The sequence below is a fragment of the Callithrix jacchus genome, chromosome 20, assembly GCF_049354715.1.
Source record: "Callithrix jacchus isolate 240 chromosome 20, calJac240_pri, whole genome shotgun sequence".
In the NCBI taxonomy this organism is placed as follows: domain Eukaryota; kingdom Metazoa; phylum Chordata; class Mammalia; order Primates; family Cebidae; genus Callithrix; species Callithrix jacchus.
In genome coordinates this window covers 21,984,755-21,999,213 of record NC_133521.1, presented here as the reverse complement: position 1 = coordinate 21,999,213, position 14,459 = coordinate 21,984,755, and the positions used below count along the sequence as shown (strand labels likewise).

At 36.7% G+C, this 14,459-nt stretch overlaps 1 long non-coding RNA gene across 1 annotated transcript in view; it reads right to left on the bottom strand.

The window, feature by feature from the left end:
* Positions 1–4,561: 4,561 nt before the first annotated feature.
* LOC128930271 (uncharacterized) overlaps positions 4,562–14,459 on the bottom strand; it is a 40,640-nt gene continuing 30,742 nt past the window's right edge. The window contains exon 3 of the long non-coding RNA XR_008478121.2: positions 4,562–5,416. This is a non-coding gene — a long non-coding RNA (uncharacterized LOC128930271). The remainder of the gene's footprint in view (positions 5,417–14,459) is intronic.

Sequence of the window (14,459 nt, the reverse complement as noted above, 5' to 3'; positions counted from 1 at the left end):
AGATGTCTATCATCTACCAAATTTCTTTCTTTTAATATTTTATTTGTCTTTATATTTGTTGCTTTCATTAGATTTAAATTTCTGAAGACAGAAATAGAGTCATCATTTATCATTATCATCACCATCATCATCGAATAGGAGGAGAAGGAGAAAAACTAAACTAAATAATTTGGTGTACATTACCATAACCCAGTCAATGTGCTTAGCATTTTTTTAAAAAATCACATTTAATTATCAGCACAAAAGTATGAATTAGATCCAGGTATGTATTCTTTTTTCTTTGCTGTCTCCCATGGGCTCTGGCGTGGTTCTGATCACTGTATACTCTTGCATTGAACTTTTATAAAAGAAAATGGAAGAAAAGGGGTCGAGAACAGGCTAAGGATCACAGATTGGGGCCCAGTGTTTTCTAATCAACACTGCACCTGAATTTGAACTTCAGGTTTTTTTTAACCTATTTGAGAAATTACTTGATTATCTGAGTCTCTATTTTATATATGAAAGATTATTAATCATAACATTTATCAAACAGAGTAACTGAGAGAATGAGGTATGTACTTAAGCATTTAGTTTTCTTTATAATTAATAGGCACTTTTTTCTCCAAGATGGAGTATCACTCTGTATCCCAGTTCGGAGGGCAGTGGCTCAATCTCATCTCACAGCAACCACTGCCTCTCGGGTTCAAGAGACGCTCCTGCCTCAGCCTCCATGAGTAGCTGGGACTATAGGCACATGCCAACATGCCAAGCTAATTTATGTTACACGTATTGTTCAATAGTAAATGCCATAAAGAAAAAGAAATAAAGTTAGAAGGTGTCCACATCAGAATTTGGTAATAATCTCCCTGACCATAATCTCAGACTCTATTGGTTATGAAGCTAAATTTATTGCCTCTACTTGAAAAACAACAACAAAAATGACAAAAAAATCTTAAATTATAGTTTTTAAGTCTGATGATTCCAAAATATTTTTAAGTTATCCTTCCCATTTTCCCAAATCCATAACTTGTACATCATATTCAACTTATTTGGAAGGATAGCATGATGCTAATTAGCTAACACTCAGGGAGTTTATTAGATATCCTCACCTTGAAAGTCTTGCCATCTCAGGACAATTCAGAGGCAGTAACTCATACTTCTCTATGTGGCCAAGATGAAGAATCTCATGATTACTTTGAATAGTCATGAGGAATATTTATTTTAAAATGCCATATGATATCTTCTTTACTAAACCTCTGAGAATAAAATTTTAAGCAGATTTGTTTTGATGATTTAGATAATTACAATTCTATTTCCTTAATACTTTAACTTCTAATGAGATACTTTTGATGAGTTTTAATAGCTCCAAGTCCTAGATGCATATTAATCTTGCCAAGCAAGTATTAGATGATATTGTTACCATCAGTAAAACACCATCACATATTTTATTTTGTTTTCCAGCAGTATTGCTTTCTGAAGTTCTATGAGGAATTGTTATTTTTTCTATGGATTATTTTCCAAAAGAGTTTGAGAACACTTTCAAATACGTTATAGTAATGAAAGAATAAGCCCCATTAGCATAATATCTCTGTATAACTAAAAGATATTCTACTTCTAGACACTAGTTCATCTGCTTTAAGTAAGAAGATTTTTAATATTGCCAAGGAAAATATGTGAGTTTACTATGGTTTGGGTATAATTTGTTTGCCTCCATCAAAACTCATATTGAAGTGTCATCCTTATGCAGTGACGTTGAGAGGGGAGACCTATTAGGAGGTAATTGGTTAGGGGTACAGATGCCTCTGAAGGACGTGATTCTGTTCTAACAGGAATTAATCAGTTCTCCTTCCTGTGAAGCTGGATTGTTCTTGGGGAAATGGATTCGTTTCCACCAGAGTGAGTTTGTCATAAAGCCAGGGCACCACTTACGTTTTCCCATTTTTACATGAGTCCACTTCCTTTTTGTCCTTCTCCACCATCTCCACTTGTAATACAGTAAGAAAGCCCTTGCTGGGAGTCAGGGTTAGGTCTTTGAACTTCTTAGCCTGAAGAACCATGAGCTACTTGCAGTTTCTTTTTTGTTTAAATTATCAAGTCTCCGGTGTATTTATAGCAACATAAAGTGGACCAAGACAGTGTTTTAAAAATACCGCAGTTCACATATACTACTTTTAGTATATTCTTTTTTACCTTGAAGTTATGTAGAAATTGATTAAAAATTCATGAACACTTTCATATCCATACTTATATAATAAACAGATAAATAAAGCCACTCATAAGTTTACTAATGTAAATTCTACAGGATAAAACTATAATTTTTAATAATTATAATTTTCTTTAGTATACTGGTGTCTCATAAAGCCAACGTAAGTATGGAATAAAATAGCACCTTTAAATTGCTTTAAACTGGTGCATATTAAGTGCTAAATAAAGTTAGCAATTGCTGTTATGATTGATATCAATTAATTAATTCAGAAATATTTGTTGAGTGCTTGCAATATGCAAAGCATTGTTACTGAAGCTAAAAACATGGTAGCCAATAAGCCAAGCAAGATACTTTATCTGTAGAGTTTCAATTATCTTAAGAATATTAATAAATTAATAAGCACTAATAAATAGTATAGTGACAAACGTAAGAAATAAGTAAGAGGTGATGTGTTAGGGGAAGATGGGCAAGGTGGTAGCTTATATTGGATTGTAAGAAAAAGCCTGGCTGAAATATAATATTTGGGTACATGTGGGAATATTCAGATTCCCTCCTGGAGAAGATCTGGAGGCAGATCATTCTGGAAAAATAATGCAGTAAGAAAAAATTTCCAAGATAAGCATTCACTTTTATTTTCCCAGAATCAATATGAATGTCACTGTGCTTTGAAGAATAATCAAGGAAAAGAATGATGAAAGATTCGGGAAAATGAGCAGGGGTCATACCAAGTAGGGAAGTGTAGTATAGGGTAGGTGTCATAAAATGTATTATGAAAAGATTTTGGTGATATTTCAAAAGGGTAATAATGCTTCCTAATGATAACATGAAAAGATGGCTCTGGCTGCTGTAGGGAGAAAATATAGGCTTGGAGTTGGGAGAAGAGTGAGAAGGAGGCAAATTGAAGACAATTATACTGCATTAAGGTTTAGGAAGGTGCTGAAGGAATCACAGATTGAGGTTGTTTTCCAAGTTTTCAGTTGAACAATTTTAATATTGTGGCATTACTTAATGATATAGGGGAGGACAGAGACCGATTTGGGAGGATTGGGATACAGAATGAACGCTTTCCTTTGGCTCTGTTAATGCTCAGGTGGAATTATATGAAATCTAAGTAGAGATTTCAAGCAGGCATTTGAATTAATAAATCTGGAGATTAGCCAAGATATTGCAGATGGAGATGTAAATGTTGAGTCATCATCATTGAGCTGGAAGGCAAGGGGCTGACAGAGCTGAGATTTTAATGACAATGAATATGATTCATTGTGATAATAAAAAAATTATGGCTATCTTGAAGGCCAACATTTATATCATGTCTTGCAGTTTCTGTGCACAAAACTGTATTTTTTGGTAGATCCCAGGTTATTACTAGATGAATTTCACTAGCTAGTGATTCATTCCTGGCCACCATCTAACAAAATACTTTAACCAAATTATCATTTCTATAAGGATTCAAAATGACTTTGGATATCTGAGGTTGCTTATGGATACTTGAAATGGTTAAATGTCTTGCATATCAATGAATTTACTCCTCTTTCAAAGATTTTTCAACACTCATTCAAAGTCTACCTTAACAAAATCTCTTAAATCCTCAAAATATTGTTTTTATTAAAATAGGCCTTCATATACCATTTGCACTTAAATTACTATGTGTGTGTCACGTTATCAACATGATTACTTATTCATTCAACACAGATACACCTACCTCTCCCCCGCCAAACACACACCAGTAAAGATGGCTTTGCCTTAAGACCAGGAAAATCCTCCCCTTTACATAACTGTCTTTTCCACTGATTCTATATATAGTCTGTTGCATCTGGTTTTAGGGGGGTATTAATTAATATAATAACCTTGAATCTGTTTCCAGAGACTCTTATTCAGTATCCAATGTATTCCTAATAATAGTGGTGTTCCAGAATCACACTTTGAGAAACAATATATTATTCTCACAGGAAGATCATCACACTGAAATTTTTCTTATATTTCTAAAAATTAGATTATTAAGTCATTTTCACCTATTGGAAGGTTCTTGGACCTTATCAAATACAGGAACCTATGCAACACTGTCCAGATCTTGTTTTAAGATGGGGCTTATGCCTCAGCTGCTGGAAACGCTGCCAACAGACAGACCTCAGTTGTCAAGCATCTTGGAGAATTGCCTCAGATAAAGACAGTTGTCTTGCCAAGATCACATCCTCTCCCCTGGAGGTAGCCTGCCTCAAATAACTTTTTCATGGAGGAGTATTAAAAAGCACTTCATCCTAGTGTAAGACAATGTTGAAGACAGCACTCACCAAAAAAAAAAAAAAAAAAAAAAAAAAAGAAAAAGAAAAAAAAAGGAAGAAGAAGAAAGAAAAGAAAAAGGCTTACACACCAATCTCCATCTCAGTATTTATTTCTGGGAACCTAAATTAAGCAGATGCTATCTGAAAAACAGCCATTATTCATATTTGTTTAAGACAGTTCATTGACTAAAATATCTAAAAGAAGAGAAAGAGTGTGAGCTCCAACTATGTCCTATGAAAAGTAGCATGTTTAAGATGCAGGGGTTAAATTCTCCATGCCACTCCGCAGCAAGATGAGTTCTAGAAGTGAGAGAGAACTCTCAGAGTTCAAGAATTTGTTATGTAGCAGAACTTGATGAGAGCACGAACCTATTCAGTAGATATTGAGGGGGTCTGGAACTTCCTGATGTCAAGCTGGAGATGTAAGTTTAGTTTGTGGTGGTTTTCTTCCTCCCACTTCATGCATAGGTGGACTGGATAGATTTAAGAGTATAGGAGCAAACAAAGGTGGCAGCTATAAAATTTGTCAGGGTTTGTGATTTATAGCAATGTCAGAATTGAGGTAGGTAGTGATTACTTAAATCAATATCAGGGAGATCATTGCAATATATAACAGAATATATATGTATACCTCTACCCCTCTATTCTGAAGCTTGACATCCCATTATTTGAAATTTACTTTAAGACACAAGGAAGATATATAAGTTTGAACTCATTAGAAATTAATTGTAAAACAAAGTGAATACATTACATTGTTAGGCAAAGTAGGGGATACTGCAATATAAGCCATTGCCCGATCACGGTGAAGATTGTTCCAAATCTTAGATGTATCCAAATGCTTATGCTTCAAAAACCATTCCATACACATGTGGCTTGCCTCTTCCATACCTTCTCCAGCCATCATGAAGAATGGATGCAATGTCCTTCATTCAACTTCTTGGTTTGCTGTCTAATAAAAAAAAATGTAGCAAAGAATGCTAAATAACTGTAATAAATGGTAGGAAGTAATAGACATTGTAAAGGAGCAGCAGAGAACTCAGTGAGGAATAATTCTTTTACCTGGAATAAATCAATGCAAACATTATGAAGGAGTAGCTTTTGACCCAGTTTTTGATGGATAGGCAATAATTATACATGCAAAAGTACACCAAGATTTTTTTTTTTTTTTTTTTTTTTTTTTTGAGTCGGAGTTTCGTTCTTGTTACCCAGGCTGGAGTGCAATGGCGCCATCTCGGCTCACCGCAACCTCCACCTCCTGGGTTCAGGCAATTCTCCTGCCTCAGCCTCCTGAGTAGCTGGGATTACAGGCATGCGCCACCATGCCCAGCTAATTTTTTGTATTTTTAGTAGAGACGGGGTTTTGCCATGTTAACCAGGATGGTCTCGATCTCTTGACCTCCCTCGTGATCCATCCGCCTCGGCCTCCCAAAGTGCTGGGATTACAGGCGTGAGCTACTGCGCCCGGCCCTACACTAAGATTTTTATCTGCTTTCTAGAGAAGATGCAACGAGCTATAATTTTACATACTTTTTGTGTTTGCCCAGTATTTCAGGTATATTATTTGATGCTATGAATGCTTCCAAGAACGAATTTCGTAAGATTCCTGTCTTCATGGTGCTTATATAATGGTGTAATGTAATACCAAACAAATTACTAAGGAATAATCAATAATTTAAAAACAATGTGGATATAAATTATGTCATCTATTTCTGAAGATTGGTATCATTAAAATGAATTATTTTAGTGTTGGTCATCACTCAATGTTTGGCATACATAAAATTAGATTTCTTGAGAATAATAAGACAGATTTGTGTTCAGTGCTCTCTGTTCTACTCTGTGAAAGAGAAGGTGGAAAACAGAATTGGGCAGAGGTAGAAGATGGGCTGCACTGCAAGCTTAATGAAGGATTTAGCCATCAGCACAGGAAAGTCTGGACTTCGGATGTCACTTCTGAGTTGTCCCATTCATGCAGAAGCTTAGGGCCTAGGCTTTGGGAGCCTATATTGGTCCAACTTTGAATTCATATTGCTACCTAACGTTGAACAAGGAAACTGATTTCAGCTTTGGGAAATTCTGGAAAGCGACCCAACCTTGAGCTGTCTCTGCAGGCAACTCTTGCAGCAGCCGGAGGAATGAATGCCCTAGTTTTGAAGGGGACAATAGGGTAACACTCCACAGCCTCCTATTGCCTTTCCTGTTGCCAAAAGTCTCACTTCTGATTATGCCTGATGTTTCCTTAGTATAACTCTAGAAGAAGAGTTCTCTTCTTCATCATTTCCTGATTGGGGAAATTTACGGCCATTATGGAATGAATCATGTTCCCCCAAAATTCGTATATCAAAACTCTAATTCCCAATGTGACTGTATACTTGGAAGTTGAGGTCAGAGGTCAGGTTAGTTAAGACCCTAAGCTAATATGTCAGGTGTCCTCATAGGAAGAGGAAAAGGCATCAGGGAAGCACAGAGAAAAGACTATGTGTGAACATTGCAAGAAGGTGGCCATACTGTCTACAAGGGGCAAGGCCTCAGGAAAAAGCAAAACTGCCAACACTTTGATCTTGGACTTCCAGCCTCCAGAAATGTGAGAAAATAAAGTTCTGTTGCTTAAGCTATTCAGTGTGTGGCATTCTCTATGGCAGCCCTAGTAAACCAAGTTAGCAAGATGTCGAAGTAAGTGTTTTTATGTATCAGAAAGGTGAGCATTCAATCATCAACACAACGTTTATAGTTCCATGTTTGGATTTCTAACATCATATCTGGAAAAATTAGGGATACAAAACCTTCAGGTTCATTCTGGTTATATATATATATACACACACATACACATTTGAGATAGTGTCTTGTTATGCTGCTCAGGCTGGAATGCATTGGCTATTCACGGGCATGATCATAGCCCACTGCAGATTCAAACTCCTGGGTTCAAGCCTCCTCCAAAATAGCTGGAACCATAAGTGCACACCACAGTGACTGACTGAAAGTCTTTATGTAATGAAGATTTAAGGTTTGATTCTAAAATAAAACATGATGTGGTTTATATAGTTACTATATCTAAATTAATGTTTCTACTTCACAACCAAAATATATACTTTTTCATTAACATATATTATCAAAGTATACATGTGTTTATAATTTGCAGACATATTCATATGTAAGTATATATATATAACATATTTATACATGCACACAGAGATATGGCATTGTAATTTAGCTCAGAGCAAAATTAATGCTAATTTTTATTTAATATGCATTTTTAAAACATATTATGTCTACTGATAATATGAATTTGAATAAAGTATAAAGCACCAGGCTCAGATGTCTATGATTTAGCTGAAAAAAGAGAATCCTTAAATTTCCAACAGTGAGAATGCTGGAGTCCTCCTATCTGGTCTCTATGCAACTAGTCTTGGTTGCTCTGAGACTACCTTCTGCCTAGAAGCCAGACAATTCTTCCAAAATACTAATCAGTGCACCTTAGTTTCTTGCTTAAACTTAGTCCTATTGCCTTCAGCAGGATGGCCAACCGCGATGTACAAAGACTGTCCTGAGCTATCTCATGCTTCTGTCTCAAGCTCCATCTTGTACATCTTGATAACTCAAGTCTCTATCCCTGCTGAAATACTTGTGATTCTTTTTTAATTATTGTTATTTTGTTGTTGTTGTTGTTGAGATAGAGTCTTGCTCTGTCTTCTAGGCTGGAGTAGAATGGCATGATCTCAGCTCACTGTAACATCTGCCTTCTGGATTTGAACCATTCTCCTGCCTCAGCCTCCCAGGTAGATGGGACTACAGGTACATGCCACCACACCCAGCTAATTTTTTGTATTTTAGTTGAGATGAAGTCTCACCATGTTGGCCAGGCTGGTCTCAAACTCCTGACCTCAAGTGATCTGCCCACCTCGGCCTCCCAAAGTGCTGCGATTATAGCCATGAGCCACAGCTCCTGGCCTACTTGTGATTCTTACACAAACACATGTTGTTTCATTTATTTGTGCCTAGGTAGAGCACTCTCATTTCCCTTTGGGTAAACTCTTAATCTGATCTGTCCTGCAACCATTACACAAATGGTTCTGCTCTTAGAGCCCCCTGTTATGACACTTTGTGGTCTCACTTATCCCTTCATCCCCCTACTGCCCTGCAAGGCTTCTGTTTGCTTGTCTTTTTCCTCCTGACTCTTCTGGCACCATAGAAACCATGAAGAGACCTTAATATTCCTTTTTTTTTTTTTTTTTTTTTTTAAGTTGGAGTTTCGCTCTTGTTACCCAGGCTGGAGTGCAGTGGCGCGATCTCGGCTCACCACAACCTCCGCCTCCTGGGTTCAGGCAATTCTCCTGACTCAGCCTCCTGAGTAGCTGGGATTACAGGCATGTGCCACCATGCCCAGCTAATTTTTTTTTTTTTTTTTTTTTTTTGTATTTTTAGTAGAGACGGGGTTTCACCATGGTGACAAGGATGGTCCCGATCTCTTGACCTCGTGATCCACCCGCCTGGGCCGGGCACAGTGGCTCAAGCCTGTAATCCCAGCACTTTGGGATATCTTAATATTTCTATCTTTAAGAGGTTCAGGGCACTTTGCATGCAGTAGGTTCAAAATGCAGGATATTTGATGTAAACTGAAGGAGGAATAGTAAAGCACATATGCATTTTACTAGGGGTGAAAAAATAGTGTTTTGAGGGATAGCCCATTCCTATTATTTTTAAAACATAACCACCAAATTCAAAATAAATAATTTGTGCCTTAAAAAAGGATATCCTCTTTCTTCAGACGTTCACATTGAACACTATACTGAGATTCGGGAAAGATTTAAGCACTTTCATAGTCACTAGGGGTCACTCTTATAATTTTGAATACTGCAAACCTGTGTAGGTTATTTTCCTTAGAAAGATTTAATTTCAACGCTCTCCTGGCCCTGACTCATACATAGAAATATTCCAGTAACGATACCTGATGGGTGCGTCTGTCACCTAAAGTACCTAAAAGCTTTGTTTACTTTTTTGGTTATTAATCATCATCAGAATGGTGTTTAAGAGAAGCAGCAAGATACAGTGAAACCCTGATAGTCAAAGAACTTAATGAAAATCTTCATAATATTTCATCAGTTATGTTCTCCCTAGAAAATTTCACCTTAGTATTTTTACATCAATGGTAACAGACTTTTCAGAAGGTTATGGAGAGCCTTGCTCTTGCAATGTGCAGATGAGCTTCCCGTGGATGCACCGCTAAATTACCGGCAGAAATGCAGAAACACTTGGCTTTTCTAACCACCGAGTGTCATCTCAGCAGGATTCTTAATCACAAATATGCTGAAAGAAAACCAACAGACATTTGCAAATGACAGGGGAGCAGCAAAAAGAGAAACAAATCTCTTTTTAACTGTCTGTCCTATGATCATCTTTATTCTTGTACCCACTCCCAATCCTTCCAAGTAATTAGTACATGGCAATCAATCACGGCTCTTCAGGCAAGCACCAGTTCTGGTGTATGGTGTTTGATTCACATCTCCCAGGAGCAAGAATTAAGGAGTTAGGAAAAGACAGGACAGGCAGGAAGTGGGGTAGAATAGATAGAAGGCTCAGGATGAACAGATTTACCCCTTTACCTGGCATCTGTTGCCAGATGACCAGGTGCCTGGGGTGTGTTCTCAGTAGAAAAGGTTTGGAAGAAGAAGGAAAAATTTGCCTTTAAGAAATAAGTTTGAGGATATAGGAAGATTGAGAAAAATGACCATAGGCTTGAAAGACAGACTATCGCGTTGGAACTCTATCTCAGCTACTCAAAAGCAGTATAGCCATGAGAAATTTGTAAGCTTACATTTTTCCACTTTTATAATGCGAGCATGATAAGGACAAAATACACACACACACATCTATACATATTTACACAAGTATATACATATGTGTATATGTATATGTGTATGTGTGCATGTGTGTGTGTGTGTGTGTGTGTATCTCCAAGTCTAATTCCTGACCAAAAATGCTGATGATCAAAAAGGTTTCCTTTTCTTTTCTGCTCTCTGAGGAAAGCATATCTCTCTAATAAAAAGTCAGCAAATATTGACCTAATGTACAAATGGGGGACAAGAATGGATATTTGAAAACTGGATCTATTCCAGAGTATTTAGTTGCCATAATACTATGGAAAAACCTAATTTCCACACATTCAATCCCTTTGAAAGGCATCATAAACCATTTATTGATTTTTAAAAAGAGAAATAAGAAAAATGTTCCAATTGAATATGAAGTCAGGCCATCCAATTTCAGTTACAGACTTGAGCAATGGGTCTGCCAGACCCTCTAGGTGGGCTCAGCTGTACTGAACATAAAAAACAAAAAGGAAAACTCACAAATTGGAAGCTCCTCAATTCAAAGATAGGGGAAAACCTAAAGATCTTAAGCCTGCTGAAGAGTGATTATTGCATGCCCTAATACTGGTCTCCGCTGGTTCTGAGTGCCTCATGCTAGGGTTAACTTTGTATCCAGCCACATGTGTCCTATAGCCTCTGACTACAGACACTAGGAGGAACATTGTAATGAAAGCCACAAAGCACAGATAGGGCTAAAGATTTTAGTGGCCAACATAGAGAGTGAAACTCCATGAGCAGCTTCAGAGAGAAATTCAAGGAATTGTGCATATTATACCTCTAAGGCATTTGCTTTAGAAGCTTTTAAAAACACTAGTGCTCTTAATCTTTATGATTCAAAAAGATAAACATTCTATCTGGGAAATCCAATTCTTGTATATCTTTCACCAATCCTAAGGATTTTGAACAAGCGATGCTGCCATTTTTGAAATGGATATCACGGTGCTTCTGTGGATAGCAAGGCACAGAGCTCTGTGATGGGCATGACTTTGCATGTACAGAGATCTGATATTGTCCACATCATTAATCTCTAATATGACTTTCCTATTGTCTAAAATTGGATAATAGCACCTCCTTCTCAGATGTTTGCTAGAGATTAAAAAGCAAACCAAAATGAAAATGCATTTAGGTGTTAGTACAATGTCTAAAACATTGGAAGCACTAAATAAATAGCAGCTACTATTAATAGAATAACAATTATCAATGTTATAAAATAAACAATATTGTTTTCTGCTGTTGTTAGTTTGTTTCATGAGGAATTACAGAGATTTATCTATCTACTCCACTTTCAATTCTAGTAGCTGCCATTGTCAGCAGGGCAAGGGTCGTACCATGCCTGGCCTCACTTTCCTTTGCAGTATTTGAAAGTATTTGCAAAAAAGAGTTATAAATCAATCATGTTTAGTCCACAAGGATGATATAAACAAGGGGCTGCCTGCATTTCAACATAGCTGTTCTCTCTAGAAACAAAAGAACAGACAAGATGATCTGCAAGATTCTTTAGATGCTAGAGGTCTTAACTTCCCAGCCATTTGAATTTCCTCAAATGATGCATACTCTGCATGATGCTCCTGGCTGAGTGGATGGAGTGTCTCCAGTTAGTGCCAAAAAAGAAAGTGTCTTTCCATAAAGTCAGAGCAAAAGCACAAACAGAACAATTTCCTTATTCCTAATTTTCACTCTTTGATATGATGCAAAACTGACCTCATGAACAAACAGAGATGCATATTTATCATTTGAAAAGAATTTGAAATGGCCTATAATTCACTTCGAATATCTATATCATATCTCAGTTTCTGGTTTGTTTTTATATAATGATATATCTTCACCTGTGTCTATATATCTCCTAATAACCCTGGTTAAAATATAATTTCCTCAAAGAGAAGACAAGTATTATATTTTCTGTTGAAGATATCTTGATGGAAATCACCATCACAGTATCTTGGGGCAAAACCCCATCTCAATGAGGCAGAAAAATTTATGACAGAGTAAGAAGTTTTTAAAAGAAAAATGTGAGCACCAACAATGGAGTTTTCCCAAGTCATTATTCCATTAAGCTATTCATCTGTGCTTTTTGTTCATTGATTATAGTAGAGGACCCATTATTGACCATACTACATGTTAGATATACATGTAGGGACACAATGTGTATAGGATGTAGTCCATGAGTGTAATACATTCCCATTTCAGAGGAGGAGATAGACTTGCACTCAAGCAGTTGTTTGCATGGTTCTATGGGGAATGCTTTAAGAGATGCCTGCAACAGGTACACAAGAGGAGCCCAAAAGATGAGTGATAATCCCCTGGTTGTTATCAGTAAGGTATAAAATTTTAGAAATAGGTAATATTTCAGTTAAATCTTCCAATCAGTATAGTTAAAAAAAAATTGCACTGGGCTGATCTTGGCTGTAGTTTTATTAAATATTATATGATCAGAATAATGAAATTCACTTTAATTAATTTTTATGGGCAGTTTTTGTCTTCTTACTATTCTGATACATTTGGAAATAAATCAGAATAATTTAATTATAGAAATGAAATGAAAGACACTATATTGTTAAAGCTAAAATATAATCACTAACATTATTGAGGAGCTTACTATGTACTGAGCATGACATTAAATGTTCTGCATACAAGCATCTCATTAAGCTGGTCCAAGACAATATGAGAGGCAATAGAAATTTCTATTTAATAGATGAGGAAATTAAAGTTCGGAAAGGTAAATACCTTTCCCAGAGTTACATCTGATTGAAACTCAAATCAGGGCTTTCTGATTTTTAAATGTATGTTCCTAACAGTTATGAGATACGACATTTCCCTATTACCCAGTGCAGCATTACTCAGAGTGTGAACCACTGAGCAGCAGTAGCAGCATTAGCTAGGAATATGTTAGAACTGAAGAATCCAAGGTTCCACCCCAGATCTTCTGGAAAAAATCTGGATTTAACCCAGATCCTGGGTTGTTCATATGCATAATAACGTTTATGAAACATTGGTTTAGTCTACTCCCTACTACTATAAATGCAATACAAATTATTGTTTGCCTCCTGCTTAGAGAGAAAGAAAATTATTTTATGTGGCAGTTTGTTTCACTTGCTAACTTGCTAAGGAAGCCTGTCTCCCTGTAGCAGAAACAAGATGCCCTCCCTATAGTGAGTATACTTTTCTTTTGGCACAATGGGACATGCATTTCACAGCTCTTTCCTGTGTCAAATCTTCACCTATGTGGGCCCAAATGTGAATACATAGAAGCTCTTTTATTCTTCATGTTCATCTAATTACCTCAATTTCTTTTATTTTAATGATGTCATGTGTAGCCCTCATCTTTGTGGTTCCTCATTTATGGGCCAATTGTAACTCAACATTGTCCCTCTTAAAAAAAAAAAAAATCCTATGCAATGAACCAACTAATGCAGATGTGTTCTCCCTGAGGGCAAATACAGTTAAACAATCACTTTCTGTGATGTGAATGTAACACCAACATCTACAGCATCTCATTAAGCCAGCAATCAGCTCAAATGCCAGATGCTATTCCCAGACACGAAAACAAATCATCTCCATGTTATCTCTATTTATGGCCAGATTTGGGGAAGAAGACCCTATACATACCCCTTCACATTTTGCCAGGGTGTAGGAAATCATGTATCTGAAAGTCAGTCTTTCTTGAAAACTCCAGTAATTTTCTCCTCTGAGAGCTTCAGACATTTAGACATTCACTGAGTAATTACAAATTTTCATTGTGAGTCATTTAGGCAGGACTAGCAGGATTCATAAATGTAGGAAAGATCTACCTTTCATATGTCCTTTAAATAATGTTAGCTGAGCATCTAGGTCCTAGGGAAGCAAGCATGAGTAAGTAAGAGGTCTTGCTTATGGGAGGTCACAAACTGGAGAAAGAGAAACAGATAAGTAAGAAGATTATCACCATAAAAAGATTGTGCACAGTTCTAAGGGGAATAAATGATGAATTGCCTAGGGGAGGAGAAAGAGGCTTCATAGAGAAATGGCATTTGAGCTGTCATATAAGGGTGATTTTGCTAGTCAAAGAAGACAGAAGCCATTCCAGGTAGAGGACCAGGTTGTGAATAGGCAGAGAAAAAGTAACATTATGATAGAATATTTAGAAAATGGTGA